The sequence below is a fragment of the Podarcis muralis genome, chromosome 15 (assembly GCF_964188315.1).
Source record: "Podarcis muralis chromosome 15, rPodMur119.hap1.1, whole genome shotgun sequence".
In the NCBI taxonomy this organism is placed as follows: domain Eukaryota; kingdom Metazoa; phylum Chordata; class Lepidosauria; order Squamata; family Lacertidae; genus Podarcis; species Podarcis muralis.
In genome coordinates this window covers 2,320,842-2,340,365 of record NC_135669.1, presented here as the reverse complement: position 1 = coordinate 2,340,365, position 19,524 = coordinate 2,320,842, and the positions used below count along the sequence as shown (strand labels likewise).

Below are 19,524 nucleotides of genomic sequence, written 5' to 3'. Positions count from 1 at the left end.
TCAGATCTAGATGGAGTTTGAAGAAACGTAACATGCAGTATATTTTGAATACAAGTACGAAATGCATCATGAGGATATTCAAGGCAGGAAAAAATAATTTCAAATGCCAAGCACCAGATTCAAATTCCTGTAATCCATCATCAGAGTTTTTAAATATATATTTTTAAGACAGCAGCCCTTGACATAGCTAAACAAATATTTCAAATTCCTAGTGCAAGCATCACATTTCATCACATCAAATACTCATCCTTCTTAAATTACATACTGAATGGATTTACAACGCGCATTTCAAAAGAATTTGCTATGGTGGCTTTACAAACACATGACAAAATGCAGTCAATAGAGATTCAATACCAATAAAAGATTCAGCATATAAAAGTGACAGAGATATGGATCTTTCCCATGTGGGACACACATATGCACCCCAAACAGGTTTTCTATTTCCTATCCAAAACTGAACATCAACCAATTAATTATCCTAAACTGACAGGCTTTGAAGTCCTGGGTAACTCAGCACTAATGCATAGTTTTTATATAATGTTTCTCTCTTGAAGATTACAGACAAGTAATTTCATTGGTTCCCCACTGCTTAATTCAGCCTTGGGACACGATAGTGTCACAGCTATGTTTCAAAGTTAGCCGTGGAAGCAACTTAGCCTCTCCCTTCAGCAATCCTCATCTTTCTCATTCACACATTACATTAAAGCTATAAGGTAGGTAAAGATAAAGGGACCCCTGACCGTTAGGTCCAGTTGCGGACAACTCTGGGGTTGCGGCGCTCATCTCGCTTTACTGGCCGAGGGAGCCGGCATACAGCTTCCGGGTCATGTGGCCAGCATGACTAAGCCGCTTCTTCCGAGCCAGAGCAGCGCATGGAAACGCCGTTTACCTTCCCGCCGGAGCGGTACCTATTTATCTACTTGCACTTTGATGCGCTTTCGAACTGCTAGGTGGGCAGGAGCAGGGACCAAGCAACGGGAGCTCACCCCATCGCGGGGATTCAAACTGCTGACCTTCCAGTCGTGCCACCCGCGTCCCTAAAGCTATACAGTAGTTAAAATAAACTAGTGTTTAATGTGAACACATAGTGCACAGGTGCACGCTGCTGAAATCACAGTCACTTCAGTTCTTCACTGCTCTTGCCATGCTGCCAGGAAACAAGCTGACTTATGCAAGAATTCAGGGTTATGGTTGGTTTCTGCCAAAATATGATAGACAATTGGCTTGATATGTATAATCAGCTGTATTTTGGGTTATATAGCTCAGTGGTAGAAAGCATGTGCTGCCTGCGGAAGGTTCCAGGTTCAATTCTAGGCATCTCCAGGGGGGCCTGAGAAAAATCCTTTCTGAAGTGCTAGAGCACCTCTGTCAATCATTGTAGACAATACTGAGCTCGAAAGACCAGTGGCCTGACTCTGTATAAAGCATGTAATTCCTTTCACCAGTTTAAGAGAGATAAGCATGAGATAATGACTCTTGTAATTTGTAACAGCAAATATATTCTGTAGTAAACCTGATATGAATTAACTGTACACCTGCTTGCAATTTTATACCTGTTTGCAGAGAAGGAGATAAGTGAAACAAGGTTATTTCCATTGCCTATGCAGAGAAATCAATTGGCTTTCGTCCTCTCTCAACTGTCACCCAATGAGAGCCATACTATCAGGCTTTCTGAACTGTTTCCATCCCAGCTGGTGCCTAAATTTGTGTCTCTCTCCTTCTTCTTTCCCCATCCTCTTTTCCTTCTTTTAGATTATAAGCCTGTGAACAGAGACTGGCTCATCAAATTTGCAGGATGACATCAAACTGGGAGGTGTAGCTAATGCCTCAGAAGACAGAAGCAGAATTCAAAATGACCTTGGAGAACTGGGCACAAGCTAAGAAATTTCAATAGGACAAATGTAAGGTTCTGCACTTAGGTGGGAAGAACCAGATTCACAAATATAGAATAGGGGACACCTGGCTTACTAGCAGTACATGTGAAAAGGATCTAGGAGTCTTAGTGGACCACAAGCTTAACATAAGTCAACAGTGTGCTACAGCTGCAAAAAAAGCTAACACTAGTCTAGGCTGCATCAACAGAAGCCTAGTGCCCAGATCAAAGGAAGTAACAGTACTACTCTATTCTGCCTTGGTCACACCACACCTGGAATACTGTGTCCAATTCTGGGCACCACAATTTAAGAAGGATGTTAACAAGCTGGAACATGCGTAGAGGAGGGCAACCAGGATGATAAAGGGTCTAGAAACTAAGCCTTATGAGGAGTACTTGAGCGAGCTGGGTATGTTTAGCCTGGAAAAGAGGAGCCTGAGAGAACATATGATAGCCATCTTCAAATATCTTAAGGGCTGTCACATGGAAGAGGAATCATAGAATCATAGAGTTGGAAGAGACCACAAGGGCCATCGAGTCCAACCCCCTGCCAAGCAGGAAATTAGAGCACTCCTGACATATGGCTGTCAAGCCTCTGCTTAAAGACCTCCAAAGAAGGAGACTCCACCACACTCCTTGGCAGCCAATTCCACTGTCGAACAGCTCTTACTGTCAGGAAGTTCTTCCTAATGTTTAGGTGGAATCTTATTTCTTGTAGTTTGGATCCATTGCTCCGTGTCCGCTTCTCTGGAGCAGCAGAAAACAACCTTTCTCCCTCCTCTATATGACATCCTTTTATATATTTGAACATGGCTATCATATCACCCCTTAACCTCCTCTTCTCCAGGCTAAACATGCCCAGCTCCCTTAGCTGTTCCTCATAAGGCATCGTTTCCAGGCCTTCGACCATTTTGGTTGCCCTCCTCTGGACACGTTCCAGTTTGTCAGTGTCCTTCTTGAACTGTGGTGCCCAGAACTGGACACAGTACTCCAGGTGAGGTCTGACCAGAGCAGAATACAGTGGCACTATTACTTCCCTTGATCTAGATGCTATACTCCTATTGATGCAGCCCAGAATTGCATTGGCTTTTTTAGCTGCCGCGTCACACTGTTGGCTCATGTCAAGTTTGTGGTCAACCAAGACTCCTAGATCCTTTTCACATGTACTGCTCTCAAGCCAGATGTCACCCATCTTGTATTTGTGCCTCTCATTTTTTTTGCCCAAGTGCAATACTTTACATTTCTCCCTGTTAAAGTTCATCTTGTTTGTTTTGGCCCAGTTCTCTAATCTGTCAAGGTCGTTTTGAAGTGTGATCCTGTCCTCTGGGGTGTTAGCCACCCCTCCCAGTTTGGTGTCATCTGCAAATTTGATCAGGATGCCCTTGAGTCCATCATCCAAGTCGTTGATAAAGATGTTGAATAAGACCGGGCCCAAGACAGAACCCTGTGGCACCCCACTAGTCACTCTTCTCCAGGATGAAGAGGAACCATTGATGAGCACCCTTTGGGTTCGGTCAGTCAGCCAGTTACAAATCCACTGAGTGGTAGCATAGTCAAGACCGCATTTTACCAGCTTCTTTACAAGAATATCATGGGGCACCTTGTCGAATGCCTTGCTGAAATCAAGGTAGGCTACATCCACTGTGTTCCCTTCATCTACCAGGCTTGTAATTCTGTCAAAAAACGAGATCAGGTTAGTCTGACATGACTTATTTTTCAGAAATCCATGCTGGCTATTGGTGATCACAGCATTCCTTTCTAGGTGCTCACAGACTGTTTGCTTAATGATCTGCTCCAGAATCTTCCCTGGTATTGATGTCAGTCTGACTGGGCGATAATTATTTGGGTCCTCTCTTTCCCCCTTTTTGAAAATAGGGACAACATTTGCCCTCCTCCAGTCTGCCGGGACTTCGCCTGTTCTCCAGGAATTCTCAAAGATGACTGCCAGTGGTTCTGAGATCACCTCTGCCAGTTCTTTTAATACTCTTGGATGCAGTTCATCTGGCCCTGGAGACTTGAATATATCTAAACTAGCCAAGTATTCTTGTACTATCTCCTTAGTTATTCTGGGCTGTGTTTCCTCTGCTGAATCATTTGCTCCAAATTCTTCGGGTTGGGCATTGTTTTCTTTATCGGAGAAGACTGAGGCAAAGAAGGCATTGAGGAGTTCAGCCCTTTCTGTGTCCCCTGTTTGCATTTCACCATCTTCTCCTCTGAGTGACCCCACTGTTTCTTTGTTCTTCCTTTTGCTACGGACATACCCATAAAAGCCTTTTTTGTTGCTTTTAACCTCTCTAGCAAGCCTGAGTTCATTCTGTGCTTTAGCTTTTCTGACTTTGTGTCTACACGTGCTGGCTATTTGTTTGAATTCCTCTTTGGTGGTTTCCCCCCTTTTCCATTTTTTGTGCACATCCTTTTTTAATCTTAACTCAGTTAAAAGTTCTTTAGATAGCCACCCTGGCTTCTTTAGGCACCTTCCATGTTTCTGTCTCATTGGTATTGCCTGAAGTTGTGCTTTTACTATCTCCCTCTTAACAAACTCCCAGCCATCATGAACTCCCTTTCCTTTTAGTATTACTGTCCATGGGATCTCACCCAGCACTTCCCTAAGTTTTATGAAGTCGGCTTTCTTAAAGTCAAGAAATTGAGTCCTAGTATGCTTGGCTGCTCCTTTCCGCTGTATAGTAAACTTCAGAAGAGCATGATCACTCGCGCCTACTGATCCTTCCACTTCTACCCCACTAACCAGGTCATCAACATTGGTTAGGACCAGATCTAAAATGGCTGTTCCTCTTGTTGCTTCTCCCACTTTCTGGACAATGAAGTTGTCTGCAAGGCCAGTGAGGAATCTGTTTGACCTTATGCTCTTGGCTGAGTTTTGACATCCAACAAATATCCGGGTAATTGAAGTCCCCCATTACTACTATCTCCCTTCCTTTTGCATGCTTGGCCATCTGTTCCAGGAAGGCATCATCTATGTCCTCCGTATGGCTTGGGGATCTATAGTAAACTCCCACAATGAGGTCTCTGTTATTCTCTCCCTTAATTTTGACCCAAATGCTCTCACTTTGGCTTTGAGGTTCTAAATCTTGGATCTCTTCACAGGTATACACATCCCTGACATATAACACCACTCCTCCTCCTTTCTTGTCTGGTCTGTTTCTCTGAAATAGGCCAGCTGTTCACTTCCACTATTTTTCCCTCTCTCCCTGGGCCACGTCGTTCAACTGGGAGGACAGATGAGATGACAATTTGTGCATTTAATTGCTTCAATTTCCTGCCCAGAGCCTCGTAGTCTCTTTTGATCTTCTGGAGGCTATTGCTTGCAGTGTCATTGGTTCCCACATGAACCAAGAGGAAGCACACCTCCCGAGACATCTTGTCAGGCCCACAGATCACTGCTTTTGTCCTCCCTCAGTAGGGAATCCCCTATCACCACTACACGCCTCCTCTTAGGTTTGGTCGGGGTTCTTCCGTGAGCTGTCCGTTCCAAGGTCGCCTGCACATTCCCTGAGGACTGACTTTGCTGCTCGTCTTCATATACCTGATCGACTGTAATGAGGGAGAGATCCTCAAATGGACTGAGGAAGCAATCTTGTTTTCTCCTGCTCTGGAGGGTAGGACTTGAACCAATGGCTTCAAGTTACAAGAAAAGAGATTCTAACTAAACATTTGAAAAAACTTTCTGACAGTAAGACCTGTTCAGCAGTGGAACAGGTCCCATGGGAGGTGGTGGACTCTCCTTCCTTGGAGGTTTTTAAGCAGAGGTTGGATGGCCATCTGCCATGGATGCTTTAGCTGAGATTCCTGCATTGCAGACCGTTGGACTAGATGACCCTTGGGACCTTCCAACTCTACGATTCTATGATTCTATGTCCTACTACTAATTTAAGCTGCTCTAGTAACCTTTTGGCAAAATAGTGGGACAAAATGCTTTAAACAAGCAAACCCTAAAAGAAATGTACTGGGGATAATAAATTCCTGGCACTAAGAGTTCTCCAGCCCTGGGAACACTATGTAGAATATTGACTAAGGCTACAGGTTTTGCATCAAAACACTGCATGAATGAACATAAGATTGTTCATCAGGATTCTAGCCTTTACTAGAATCCACTAAATCCATAAACCTCCTTTAATACATTGGAGCTTAATTTGCACTTCTCATATTTTCATCTACCAGAAGACACAGGGGAACTAAGTGACAACATAAATCGATATAAGATAAATTTTTACATACACCCACAGGATGACCCAATGTGGCTCTTCAAACATCAACTCAACTGTAATAGTTTAAGAAAGTGAAGAGAAGAAGTTAATGAACATGATGGGACACAGGGATTGTGGGAGGAGCAAGAATCAATGGAGGCAGCATGTGCAAGGGTGTTTCAAAGTAAGGATGTGCAAGCAATCACAGGACAGGACAGGGATGCAAGATTAGTGTCTATGGTTGAAAGGTGGAAGGACAGGTAGAATCAACAAGTGAGACAACAGGATGCCTCTTGAAACTCTTGAACATAATAAGATCTTGAAGGGTGACTTTCAGACTTAAAGAACTTTAAAAGGTAAAGGACCTCTGACAGTTAAGTCCAGTCGCAGACGACTCTGGGGTTGCAGCACTCATCTTGCTTTACAGGCCGAGGAAGCTGGCGTTTGTCCGCAGACAGTTTTTCCAGGTCATGTGGCCAGCATGACTAAGCTGCTTCTGGTAAAACCAGAGCAGCACACAGAAACACCATTTACCTTCCCGCTGGAAGCACTGGCGTGCTTTCGAACTGCTATGTTGGCAGAAGCTGGGACCCAGCAACGGGAGCTCACCCCGTCGCAGGGATTCGAACCGCCGACCTTCTGATTGGCAAGCCCAAGAGGCTCAGTGGTTTAGACCACAGCACCACCCACGTCCTTTAAAGAACTTTAGTTACTCCTAATATCTATTCCTGAAGGTACTTGCTTATCTTACATTTTCAGTATTATTATTTCTGAGCATGCTGGTGACACCACACAGGAGCCAATTTAAATGTTAGTACTGATTCATAGTATAGTCCTGCAAGGCACTGTAGCGCCTCTACAATTTAAAGATGGCAAAGCCTGCGCAGGACTGGGTCTCACGTCTCCCTGTACATTTGGATCGACTCTATGAAACTTACATAAGTCACCTTATGGACCAACTAAGTTTGTTCTTGGTATGAGCTTTCGTGTGCATGCACACTTCTTCAGATACCAATTTTACATAAGCCATTTTATTGACAAGAATTCCTGTAGCATTTTTACTAAGGAGAATATTTTACAACTCAGGTGGGAAGGTAAGCACTTCACAGGTATTTACTAGTATTCATAGAGCAATGCTAAGTCCAAAGCACTTCACACATTGTTTCAGAAATTCTTAAAACACTGTAAGACAAGGACAAGGAACCTGTAGGCCCACAGATGTTGTTAGCCTGCAACTCCCATCACGACTACCACCAGCAAATCTTTTCAGTGATGAATTATACCCAAAGTGACTTATAGGGATAAAACTAAAAAAAGCAGTTGGTTGCTAGATATGCAAATAGGTCTAATATGATCCCAGACCTCTGAAAGGGCACAGGTTCTCCACCCCTCCTCTAAGTATTATCACCCCTTTTTGAAGGACAGAAGGAGTAAAGAGAAAGCTGAGATATTGTAGTTTATCTAAAGCCACATAAGATTTCATACCTGAAAGAAAGACTCAAAATGGGAACATGCCAGCTTTCACACCAAGGGCCTACCTACATGTGTAGCACACATGTAACAAAAACTTGGCTAAATCACCCTTCTGATCATGCTTCCCCCACCAGGTTTCAAACATGACGATGTGTTAATATTAGTACAGTGGTACCTTGGTTTTCAAAAGTAATGGGGAACAAATGGGGAAAATACAAGAACACTATTTCCTCATCAACCCAGAGCCTTAGGATGTGAATAGCTTAGAGAGTGTGATATTCTTTTACAGGTAAAAAAGTTAAGCAGTCTTTTTCAGCCTTCTGTTCAGATGTACCATATTTTTCCGTCTATAAGATGCCCCCATGTATAAGACACCCCCTATTTTTGAGGACTCAGATTTAAGAAAATGGGGGGGGGGGGAGAGATGTATTCGTATATAAGACGCCCCCTAATTTTTGACATTATTTTAAAGGAAAAAACCTAGTCTTATACATGCAAAAATATGGTAATCTTGTTCAGGTCACTACAAATTTTAAAAGGAAAAATATGGAGGAATGACTCATGAAATTCTACAGAACATGTAGTTTGAGTCTGAGGGTAGAGCAATCCCAGGGAAAGGGAGTCTGTATTTTGGAGATGCTACTTAGGTTTAGCCAGAAAACTAAGAACAGCAACAGCTAGAAAATGCCTTTATTGTGTGGAACCCACCATGGATGCAAACTCCACACTAACTTACTTGACTAATTGCTCCATTCTCACTCACTATGCAAAGGCAAAATCTGCTACATGTTGTGTGTTAGAAGGCATGTGCCAAATTCATTTGCTTGTCCCTCATTCTATCCTCTTTATCAGATACATCTACTGTTTTTTCTAGTGCTTTTCTAAAACAGTTCCCTAGTACAAGTGAGGAAACTACAGCTGCTTGCCTGAACAGATGGCTGTTCTCTGCAAGAAAAGTAGCACTGCAAGTCATCACACAGAACAGCTAGTACAAAGCAAAAAGGAACTGAATCCTGAGATTTCTTCCTTTTCCAAACATTCTAGCTTTCATTCCACCAATCAACAGTTGAAATAATCTTTTTAAACTTGCTGAAACATAGTAACCCAAACCCCACACCTTAATTTGCACTGAAATGATGACAAAAGTCCCTTGCAGTTTTGGCAGTAGCGTAAAGTCTTAGTAGCACACAAAACCACAATATTGAACAAGTACTTTGATGGCAAGTTTTGGTACAACAGTTTGACAGAGTTAACATTTCCATTACAAGCTAGTATTTATAGAGTACAGTGGTACCTTGGGTTACAAACACTTCAGGTTACAGACTCCACTAACCCAGAAATAGTACCTCGCGTTAAGAACTTTACTTCATGGTGAGAACAGAAATCGTGTGGTGGCAGTGCAGCGGCCCCATTAGCTAAAGTGCTACTCAGGTTAAGAACTGTTTCAGGTTAAGAACAGACCTCTGGAACAAATTAACCAGAGGCACCACTGTATACAGAGGCACCACTGTATTTATAGAGTGGCAATGATTTTCACTCACTCATCGGCCACATGAGACCGTTTACTCTTATGCCCTTTTTATAGGCAGGGATCTGAGTCAACGCTAAACAATGTATATTGTTAAATATACATAAACAATATATTCTCTTATTTTCATACGCCACCATTTTTTAATATCTACTAAAACAAGACTTTCTAGCCATCTTACTTCTCTGAATACAGTACAGTCATACCTTGGCTCCCGAACACCTTGGGAATTTAACATTTCAGCTACTGAACAACTGAAAACCAGAAGGGAGTGTTCCGGTTTCCGAACTTTTTTTGGAAGCCGAATGTCCGGTGCAGCTTCCACTATTGTTTCCAGTGAGCCTGCGCAATCAGAAACCAATCAGAAGCCGTGGCTTGGTTTCCGAACATTTCAGAAGTCGAATGGACTTCTGGAACGGATTTTATTCGACTTCCGAGGTACGACTGTAACTGTCACCGATTCATCGTCCTTTGTTTGGAAGCATTATACTTGTAACTGCAGTTGTTAGGGAACAAACAATAAGGGAGGGCTGTTACTCAACTAGTAATTCTCTTGAAGGCATCTGACTAGCTACTTCGGACAGCCAAACAACTGTAGTTGTGAGGATTGTTCCTTGAAAGCTATGATGGAAAAAGGCTTACGCCACCTCCCTCCATCTTCTGTAGCTTAACAGGTAGGCTGCGTGACAACTTCTGTTCCTGTGCAAAAGTTTCCTCTAGATAGGCGTGCAGGCAGTGGTGAGGAACAGCAAGCTGTTGCACTGGAACCAATGACATGGGGAAATGTATGGTCTGGCAAAAGATTGCTAGGTAGGAAGTTGAAATCCAGAACTTCCAATGTGGCTTTTTCAGAAAGGCTACCTGTTATCCATCCAGGAAGAGCAGAGGGCTCTCTATGCATGGATTAGACCGCAGGATGGGAAAGATAAAAATTTCTCAGGCATCGAGGAATGTTTTGGGGCAAGTTGGTCACATACAAAAGAAACAAGCTGCATATGAACCAAAAGAGAATCATGCTCCTGGCACTTTTTAAAATTAATATCCCACTGTTTCTCCCAATAACTCAAGGTAGCGTACATTTTTCTCCTCCTTTTCATTTAATCCTGGCAACTACCTTGTGAGGTAGGTTAGGCAGAGAGGCAGTGACTGGTTCAGGGTCACCCAGTGAGCTTCATGGCTGAGTGAAGATTTGAACCCAGGTCTCCCAGGTCCTAGTCTGACACTCTCTGTATGCGCCAATCAGATGGACACAGGAGGATTTACAAGACAGGAATTTTAAATCTGCGAGGAACATCAAGTGGGATTTTGCCAGGGGAGACTTCCAAGTCATGCCTCAGATACAGTGTAAAAGTTAAAGGTTTAAACCCAAGCTCAATTTGGCCATGATGGAGGACCTTTTTTGGTCCAAGCACCACATGCCCCTCTGGACAACCACCTGGAAGCCAAATGCCAGGGGTGGGAGTGACAAGAAGCAAAAGCAGGCAGAACCTTTCTGACTATTGCAACTCTGAGGACACATGCTTAGATAAACCAGCTGGATTTCATTCTCTTTATACTGAAAGCGTAGCTTACTTCAAGTTACTAATTTGAGCTGTTACTTGTGAATATTAAATATTGTAATATTTTTAACTCTGTAAATAAAAAATAAATAAATGGAAAAACAGCAACAGGTGAACAGTGCAATTCTATGCATGTCTACTCAGAATTTCCATGAAGTTCACTATAGGATTACATCCTAAAAGCTATGTGTAACAGGTTGATTGAAAAAAAGGCAACAAAGTGCTTTCTAACAGGCTGTTCTTCAACTGATTCTCAGACAATAGCTTGACAAGGCCTACAGGCTAAAGCAGAACTTGAAACCATGCTAAATTCTTTAGAGATGCCAGATTGAATGAATGACTTGAACCCAGACTGACCCTGAACATTTAAGCTGGTCAAATTCAAACCTGTGTTTAATTTGCTGCTGTATTTATAGCTAAAGTCCCCTATCCCAAGAATAAACTTTACCTTCTGAAGCAACTGTTAGTCCATGGTGTCATAAGGCGTTCTACCCACTTCCCAACTCATTAATGGCTTTCCATTTCATCTAGGGCTTTGAAGAATAGCACTATTAACACATGCTCATCAGTCCAAGAGCTATACATGTATTTGTAGTTGTGTAAGTTGGTTTGAGGGAACACGGGTGGCGCAGGGGACACAGGTGGCGCTGTGGGTAAAAGCCTCAGCGCCTAGGGCTTGCCGGTCGAAAGGTTGGCGGTTCAAATCCCCGTGGCGGGGTGCGCTCCCACTGCTCGGTCCCAGCGCCTGCCAACCTAGCAGTTCAAAATCACCCCCGGGTGCAAGTAGATAAATAGGGACCGCTCCAGCAGGAAGGTAAACGGCGTTTCCGTGTGCGGCTCTGGCTCGCCAGAGCAGCGATGTCACGCTGGCCACGTGACCTGGAAGTGTCTCCGGACAGCGCTGGCCCCCGGCTTCTTGAGTGAGATGGGCGCACAACCCCAGAGTCTGTCAAGACTGGCCCATACGGGATGGGGTACCTTTACCTTTACTTAAGTTGGTTTGACTGATAAATGCATTAAATGCATAAATAATGTCAAGATGCAAATCTAGAGCTTCACATGCAGCACTTTATTCCTTTTTCTTGATGTTTCTTTACCTTGTAACTTTTATGTTTTATGTGATCTTTCATATGAGGCAAAAGCCACTTATGGAAATCTAGTGGAATCTAGTGAAAGTTATGTCCATATTAACTGCTTCCAGAAAAAAATATGTTTGCAACTCCGTTAACATGGTAAAACATGGTAAGAAATTTGGGGCGTATTCTGGCCTACAGTCGTCCCCCCCCCCCCCACTGTTTTCATGGGTGAATCATGGGGAAGCAGAAGACGCTTGTTGTTGTTGGTATCCGTCCATCTTAGGAGACCATGGAGGAGTGCGCCTTTGGGAGTGAAGTCAAACCTTTGGACAGCTACAGCGCCTGCTGTGGTTGTGGAGTGATAAGGGAGAGACATGTTTTGTTGCAGCTGGGACAGATGAAGGAGTCTGCTTTTGCTGTTGCACCATGGCATTTCTTCTCTCTGTGCGCCTCCTAGTGGTCATTTCTCCTCTGGTCACTGCTGTGGATACACAACCTGACTGTCTCCAGGCACTACAATCAAGTGCAAGGGATTCCCACATGGCAGCAGAAGCACGCGTTGTGTCACACCATGCCCACTAGTGTGAATGAAATTTAGGGCAACATGGCAATACAGGCAACTCCCCATTTATGCAGGGCTAGCATTCCGAGGCACTGCATGCGTTGGCAGGACGCGTGTAAGCCCATTCCGTTCCGCCTCACTCCTTTGCAGTGCTGAAAATGGCAGACACATCAGAAGTCATACGTGTGCTAATCACACGCAAATGGGGAGTTGCCTGTATATTGATGAAAAATCCATAGTTCCATAATGTAACAGGTAATGCAGTATTAAAAGGAATGTTAGAAACTGGAACAGAGGCACTAGCATTATAACCAGGAAAACTAATGCAATAATCCCCTATCATGTACCCTAGATTTCTTCACCTCAGTGTACAACCTATAATCTCAGATACACATTATGGAAGAGACTTGTCATATAAAATGTGCCATGAAGGAATGCAGGGACACTCTGCCTGGCCACAGCTTTTGTTAACCTTAAGTGTAGCTATACAGGTCCATAAGAGTCTGCAGCCATTTAGGGAAACTTGATGGGCTGAAAGTGTGTGTGTGTGGGGGAAGATTCTTTACCTGATAGCCTAGAGCAGGTTCTTACTTGCCTCAGGTGACTGAGAAAACAGCTATTTCCAAATCTGTTTTTAATCCTCATGGCTGCACTGTGGAAAGTAACTCGACAATGACAGGAACTGCATGCCATTAATTCAGAAAGCATGCTTTTTAAAAGTATTAAGCCAATCTTGCACTTTGAGGCCCTCCAACTGATGGCTTTTGAACCACCTGAAACTGATAAAAGCAAGGCATTTGCCCTCCAGCAGGCTGTAATGCAGCAATTAAGATCCACCTACAAGCCAGATCCTCCCATCACTCTTTATTTGGGTATAAATAATCCCTGCCAGCAGCAACAACCTTCGTTGAAAGTCTTAATCCCTTGCCAAGTCTTTCTTCTGCCTAGAACATTAAGTGACACTAAGATCCTCCCCACACCCCTAAAGCCAAGGAATTCTGTACAACAGCTATGTCAAGTATATACTGAAATATAAATTGCTCATGTGCAGCGGATATATTGCATTTCAGTGTAAACTTGACAGTAACCACGTGAAGCAGGAGGCAAATTTTTGGTGAGTAAAATGCATCAGCATCCCAATCTAGTAAAGTTAAGACATACTCACAATTTTTTGCAAAATTCAATTAAGAATATGACTAGGATGAAAAATTGGCACACTACTTCAAAATACCAATTACAAATTGGAGGGGAGAAAAAGAAGAAGAAATGTGATCAGTAAATTGGAGTGGAGTTTGAGAAGTGGAAAGCAGGCCACCCTTATCCGGACAGCAAAGATTCAGCCTCTTCACAGAACTCCAAAGATCAGTTTTGATTAGTCCAAGAGTAAGAGCATGAGTCTATAGTCCTCCCTACTCTCCAAAAATGCTGTGAGGCTTATTTTATGGCTGGCCCTTTGCTGATTTTACTGCTGGTTCTACTGCTTTTCTTATTCACTGGTATGTGTCAAGTTTCAAGGAATTTTATTATTCTGGAATAAGGCAAGGTATCAACAGAATAAAACTTAAAAGGATTCTCAGCTAAAGTTTAACCAGAAAGTGTGCACTGAAATACTGTGGGTTATCATATTTAAGTTTTATTTCTGAAGTCCTGAATTCTCTTGTTCAATTTCTCCAGGTTTCCAAATGGGCTTTCTGCTTCGCTAGGAACCTTTCAGTACTGCCAGACACCAATGCTACTTTGTATTTTACCTTCAATTTAGAAGTGCTTTCTACTGTGCCCCAAAGTGCTTATTTCGGCTTCATCACACTTCAGATGTTCAAAACTGTTTTCGGTTGGGATTGCTTTGGACACAACTTGATAGTTGCTCTCTAGACCAGGAAGTAATAGCACTGCAGTGCTACTACAGTTTGCAGCCTAACAGACTCAATCCCATTCCCATCTGGTCCTATAAGAGTTCCCACCAACCATTTCCATTACCATCTCATTATGCAGAAATATAGGAAGCACTTGCCTATCATCTGGTTGAGATTAGATGTGTTGTATCCCCATGATACTGTACTCAATTGTGTCTCCACTGACTCTCACAGCCACCACAGAAGAAGAAGAAAACTTAAGCTATGTATGTAGCCTCCTTCATGGATCACTGCCTTGTCGTGGCAAAGGGGCTTGAATAATTCAGAGAAGCTATGAGCTATGCCGTGCAGGGCCACCCAAGACAGACAGGTCATAGGAGAGTTTTAACTAAATGTGATCCACCTGGAGCAGGAACCGGCAAGCCACTCTAGTATCCCTGCCAAGAAAACTCCATGGACAAAGACAACAGGCATATAAAAGTTATGACGCTGGAAGATGAGCTCCTCAGGTCGGAAGGCGTCTAACATGCTACTGAGAAAGAGCGGAGGACAAGTACAAGTAGATTCAGAGCTGGTGAAGCAGCTGGGCCAAAGCCAAAAGGTCGCTCAGTTGCGGATGTGACTGGAAGTGAAAGGAAAGTACAATGCTGTAAGAAAGATACTGCATAGGAAACTGGGGTGTAAGATCCATGAACCATGGTAAGCTGGATGTGGTCAAAAATGAGATGGCAAGAATAAATATTGACATCCTGGGCATCAGTGAACTAAAATGGACGGGAATGGGCAAATTCAGTTCGGATGACCATCATATCTACTACTGTGGGCAAGAAACCCGCAAAAGAAATGGAGTGCCCCTTATAGTCAACAAAAGAGTGGCAAAAGCTGTACTGGGATGCAATCTCAAAAAGGACAGAATGATCTCGATACGAACCCAAGGCAGACCTTTTAACATCACAGTAATCCAAGTTTATGCACCAACTACCAGTGCTGAAGAAACTGAAATTGACCAATTCTATGAAGACTTACAACACCTTCTAGAAATGACACCAAAGAAGGATGTTCTTCTCATTATAGGGGATTGGAATGCTAAAGTAGGGAGTCAAGAGATAAAGGGAACAACTGGCAAGTTTGGCCTTGGAATTCAAAATGAAGCAGGGCAAAGGCTAATAGAGTTCTGTCAAGAGAACAAGCTGGTCATCACACTCTTTTCCAACAACACAAGAGATGACTCTACACATGGACATCACCAGATGGGCAGCATCGAAATCAGATTGATTATATTCTCTGCAGCCAAAGATGGAGAAGCTCTATAAAGTCAGCAAAAACAAGATCTGGAGCTGACTGTGACTCAGATCATCAGCTTCTTATAGCAAAATTCAAGCTTAAACTGAAGAAAGTAGGGGAAACCACTGGGCCGGTAAGATACAATCTAAGTCAAATCCCTTATGAATACACAGTGGAAGTGAGGAACCGGTTTATGGATTTAGATTTGGTGGACAGAGTGCCTGAAGAACTATGGATGGAGGCTCATAACATTATACAGGAGGCAGCAACGAAAACCATACACTCAGTATGCCAGCAAGTTTGGAAAACTCAGCAGTGGCTAGAGGATTGGAGAAGATCAGTCTACATCCCAATCCCAACGAAGGGCAGTGCCAAAGAATGCTCCAACTACCGCACAATTGCACTCATTTCACACACTAGCAAGGTTATGCTTAAAATTCTACAAGGAAGGCTCAAGCAGTATGTGGACCGAGAACTCCCAGAAGTGCAAGCTGGGTTTCGAAGAGGCAGAGGAACCAGAGACCAAATTGCAAACATGCGCTGGATTATGGAGAAAGCTAGAGAGTTCCAGAAAAACACCTACTTCTCTCTCCACACTTTTGGGAAAGGAAACAAATAATATTCCCCAATAGCTTCCTCATACTCTGGCTTGTCCACCTCTTGAATTTATGAAAGCTTGGTTGTCAGGACATGCCCCAAACACACAAAATGTAAAGCTTCTTTCTCTCATGAAGGGAAGACTCCAAAGGGCCTGAAACACAGTTAAAGGGACATGTATACTTGGTAATAAAAAAAATTCTCTCCATCAGGAAAACCCATTTTGGTGATCTGAAAAACTTCAGCTACAGAAAAGCACATATTCCACAGGGCTAGTTCCTTTGTATGTTGCAGCAAAAACACATACACAAAAAAGAGCCTTGAGGCACCCTAAAGGCCAACAGCATTTTGTGGCAGAAACACAAGTACATATGTTTGAAGAAAGCAGAAAATGCTTAGCAAGGACTGGGGAGACTGGAAGGAAAGAAAAGCCTAGGAAGTGGGAGACAGGTGAGCAGCAAGGTCAGGAAAAAGCAACACAGGAGGGTGTGGCAGGAGACACAGAGGCACTTGAAGCCCCTGCCTGCTGATACTTGCAGTTCTGGCATTAGAAATCCAAGGAGAAGTCATAAAGGAAAAGGGAAACATGAAGGAGTCAGTGTGCTGGTGTGCTCAGAGTATGATGAAGACTGAAGAGGTCTAGGTTAAAATCCCCATTCAGCTGTGAAACTCACTGGGTGACTTTGGACCAGAACCGTGTATACAAAATTAAGCTCCTTAGAAGAAAACACAAAATATAAATTTAATTAATCAATACAGAAGATTTTTGTATTTCTTTTGTCTGATTTTCACAAAGGGTCTAAGATTGCACTGTGCTATTCTTTATTTTGTCTCATATTTTTTAATACTCACAGTAGCTTAAAGAATACCATTCTAACCTTTTGGACAAAGCTTTCTTAGTAAATGGTAAGATTCTGCCCGTGCTGAATATGTTATCAGAAAGCCTTGACTGTGATCTCAAACTGCCACCTACCCTGAAGAAACAGCCAAGGAAAACCTGATGTGTAGCTTTTAAATGATCTTTGAGACTGCACAGGTGCCAAGACCTTTTCGCAGTTAAAAATATACTGCTCACGCTAAAACAATCACTCAACAGTCTGCCAACCAGTATCAGTGTCAGATCCGTCATCTTCCTTTCATCAGTTTGATCAGATTGGATGTTTGCCCCAGCCAACTTTTCTAACCTTGGTCTTGGTGCGTGTGTTTGTGTGTGCACACGTGCGGGAAGAGGTGGAGAGGTATAGTGCCCAATGCTTACAGCAAACAGCTGCATCTAATTTATAAAAGGGAGCTAGCCAAAGGATAGGAGTGGGGGATTCCTAGATGTCAGCAGGCAGAGAAACTCACCACCTGTTATCATAGGGTTAGCAAGGTGACTGCTAGTCCAATAATAGATTGTGTGTGTGAATATATATGTGACATGTATTAAAACAACAGTGGGGACATTTTGTTGCCTTAAATGAGTTTCCCCACCTGCTAAAAAATGCAATTCTGGCTCTCACAGCAACTGAGTTGGAAAGGGACGGGGATGGGGAAAATAGAGAGCACTTTTTAAAGAAGGTATTTTAAGTGAAGATGATTTTGCACATAATGTACTTGCCATAAAAGCCAAGCCAGCTTGAAGACATACACTGACCCGTTCTGTACAAAAAACTTAAACAAAGCAATAGTCAACAGCATGCACTTCGGAGATCAGTGCCAAATCTGAGACAAGGAGGCAGGGACCAGTCAACAAGCCTTGAAGGAAGAGTTGCGAAGAACAAGTGGCATAGAGTGCTTCCACTAACCATTTCTGAATATGCAGCATATCCAAGGCAGACATCCCAATTTCTCTTCCTCTTGTACAGAGGCTGCCAGTGTGTGAAATAGCAAGACTGGGCAAATCTGCTTGCTTGTAAAAACCTCAGAAGTTTTCAAATTAGCTGTCCACATTTTCTTGGCACTGAAAGCAAGGTATTCCTTGAGATCCTTTCAAATCTAGTAATATAATTTAAGTATCTACTGTATTCTTTTGGTATTACATATTTTGAATACGCATGCAGGTGAACACTGAGAAAATATTGGCTGCTTCACTCGTATCCTGCTCCTCCTGGTGCCATGTTAACAGGAACCAAGTCAAACCACAAACCCAGATTCAGACACAATGCTAAGCCAAACCATCACTGACCTCCTCCTAGCAGGACAGCAGCAGAGAAGAGAGGAATGATACTGCCACAATTTTCTCACTGTGTTCCAGCACACTTGCTCATTCACACGAAGCCACAATTTGGGTTTAGTGTTATGTGCAAACAAGGCCAATATTTGGCACGATTGCCAATGTGTGGTTCTTTTGGACCCAGAAGAGGAAAGAACGGGGCAGAATGAGGACGGAGTGGAATGGGGTAGGGTAGAACAGGGCAGGATGCGCTTACACAAGCTCCACAGACGCGCATGGGAGCTGGGAACAGAATCCCGTTGCAAAATGACTGTCTCCTGTAAAAAGAAAGTGAACAAATTCAAAGCAGAGAAGTCTATTGATAATTACTAGCCACAATAGCTAAATAGGACCCTCTGGATCCAGTGGCAGTGAATGCTATCTGGTAAGGGGTAAGCAACAAAGGTGGGCTGTTGCCTTTGTACAAACATCTGGTTGGTATTGCTTGCAAGCAGGATGCTGGACCCTTGGCCCAATCTTGCAGAGAGCTTATGTGTATGGCAGCTCATCCTTGGATGCCTTCCCTATGAAGTGTGGTGTGAAACGGGACTCAATCTCTCTTTGGCATATTCTTCTCTCTGTTGTTCTCCTATGCCTTCAGCTTGACTGAAGGCGGTGTGTACTAAGGAGCATTCAAGGAGCAACGGGGGTTGGTTCACCCTGGCATGTCTCCATGCCAAAACAAAAGTGTAGCGTGTGCTTATTCAAGATATGTTGCTTGCAGATGACACAGTCCTGACAAGATCCAAGGAAGCTCTACATAGACTCATCAACCATTTTGCTCAGGCTGCACCATCAGCCTGATGAAGACCAATATCCTAGCTGTTGCCAGCACTCCATACAGAGAATAAAAGCCACAGTGCAACTGTAGCAGCAAAACTGGATGCCTTCATCTGCTCCACCTACAAGAAAACATGTTTCTTCCTTATCAATCTCTACAGCCACAGCAGGTGCTGTAACTTTCCAATGGTTTGACTTCACCCCTGAAGGCGCACTCTTCCATTGTCTCTCAAGAAAGATGGATGCAAACAACAAGATGCCCCAGTATTTTATTGACATCCTGCTCACTCCAAGGTCATTGAAGTTGCAAGGTATACTCAGTCTATACTCAGTCTCTGCCCAAAGGAATGCTTGTGCTCTCTGCCCCAAGGAACTAGCATACAACGTATGAGAAATAATGACTAAGTGAATATTTGAACAACCAATCATTTGTAATTGGGACAAAGAAAAGGGGTGAGGGAGAACCCCTGATTGTAGGGATCTTCACCGTACATTTGATGTTTGCTCTCCAGAAAGACCTTGAACATATAAAAGGAAAAA

General features: G+C 43.2%; 1 protein-coding gene across 4 annotated transcripts in view; it reads right to left on the bottom strand.

The window, feature by feature from the left end:
- The window catches only part of PPP3CC (protein phosphatase 3 catalytic subunit gamma), a 76,494-nt gene that overhangs the window by 41,222 nt on the left and 15,748 nt on the right, over positions 1-19,524 (bottom strand). The gene's annotated exons all lie outside the window — the stretch shown is intronic.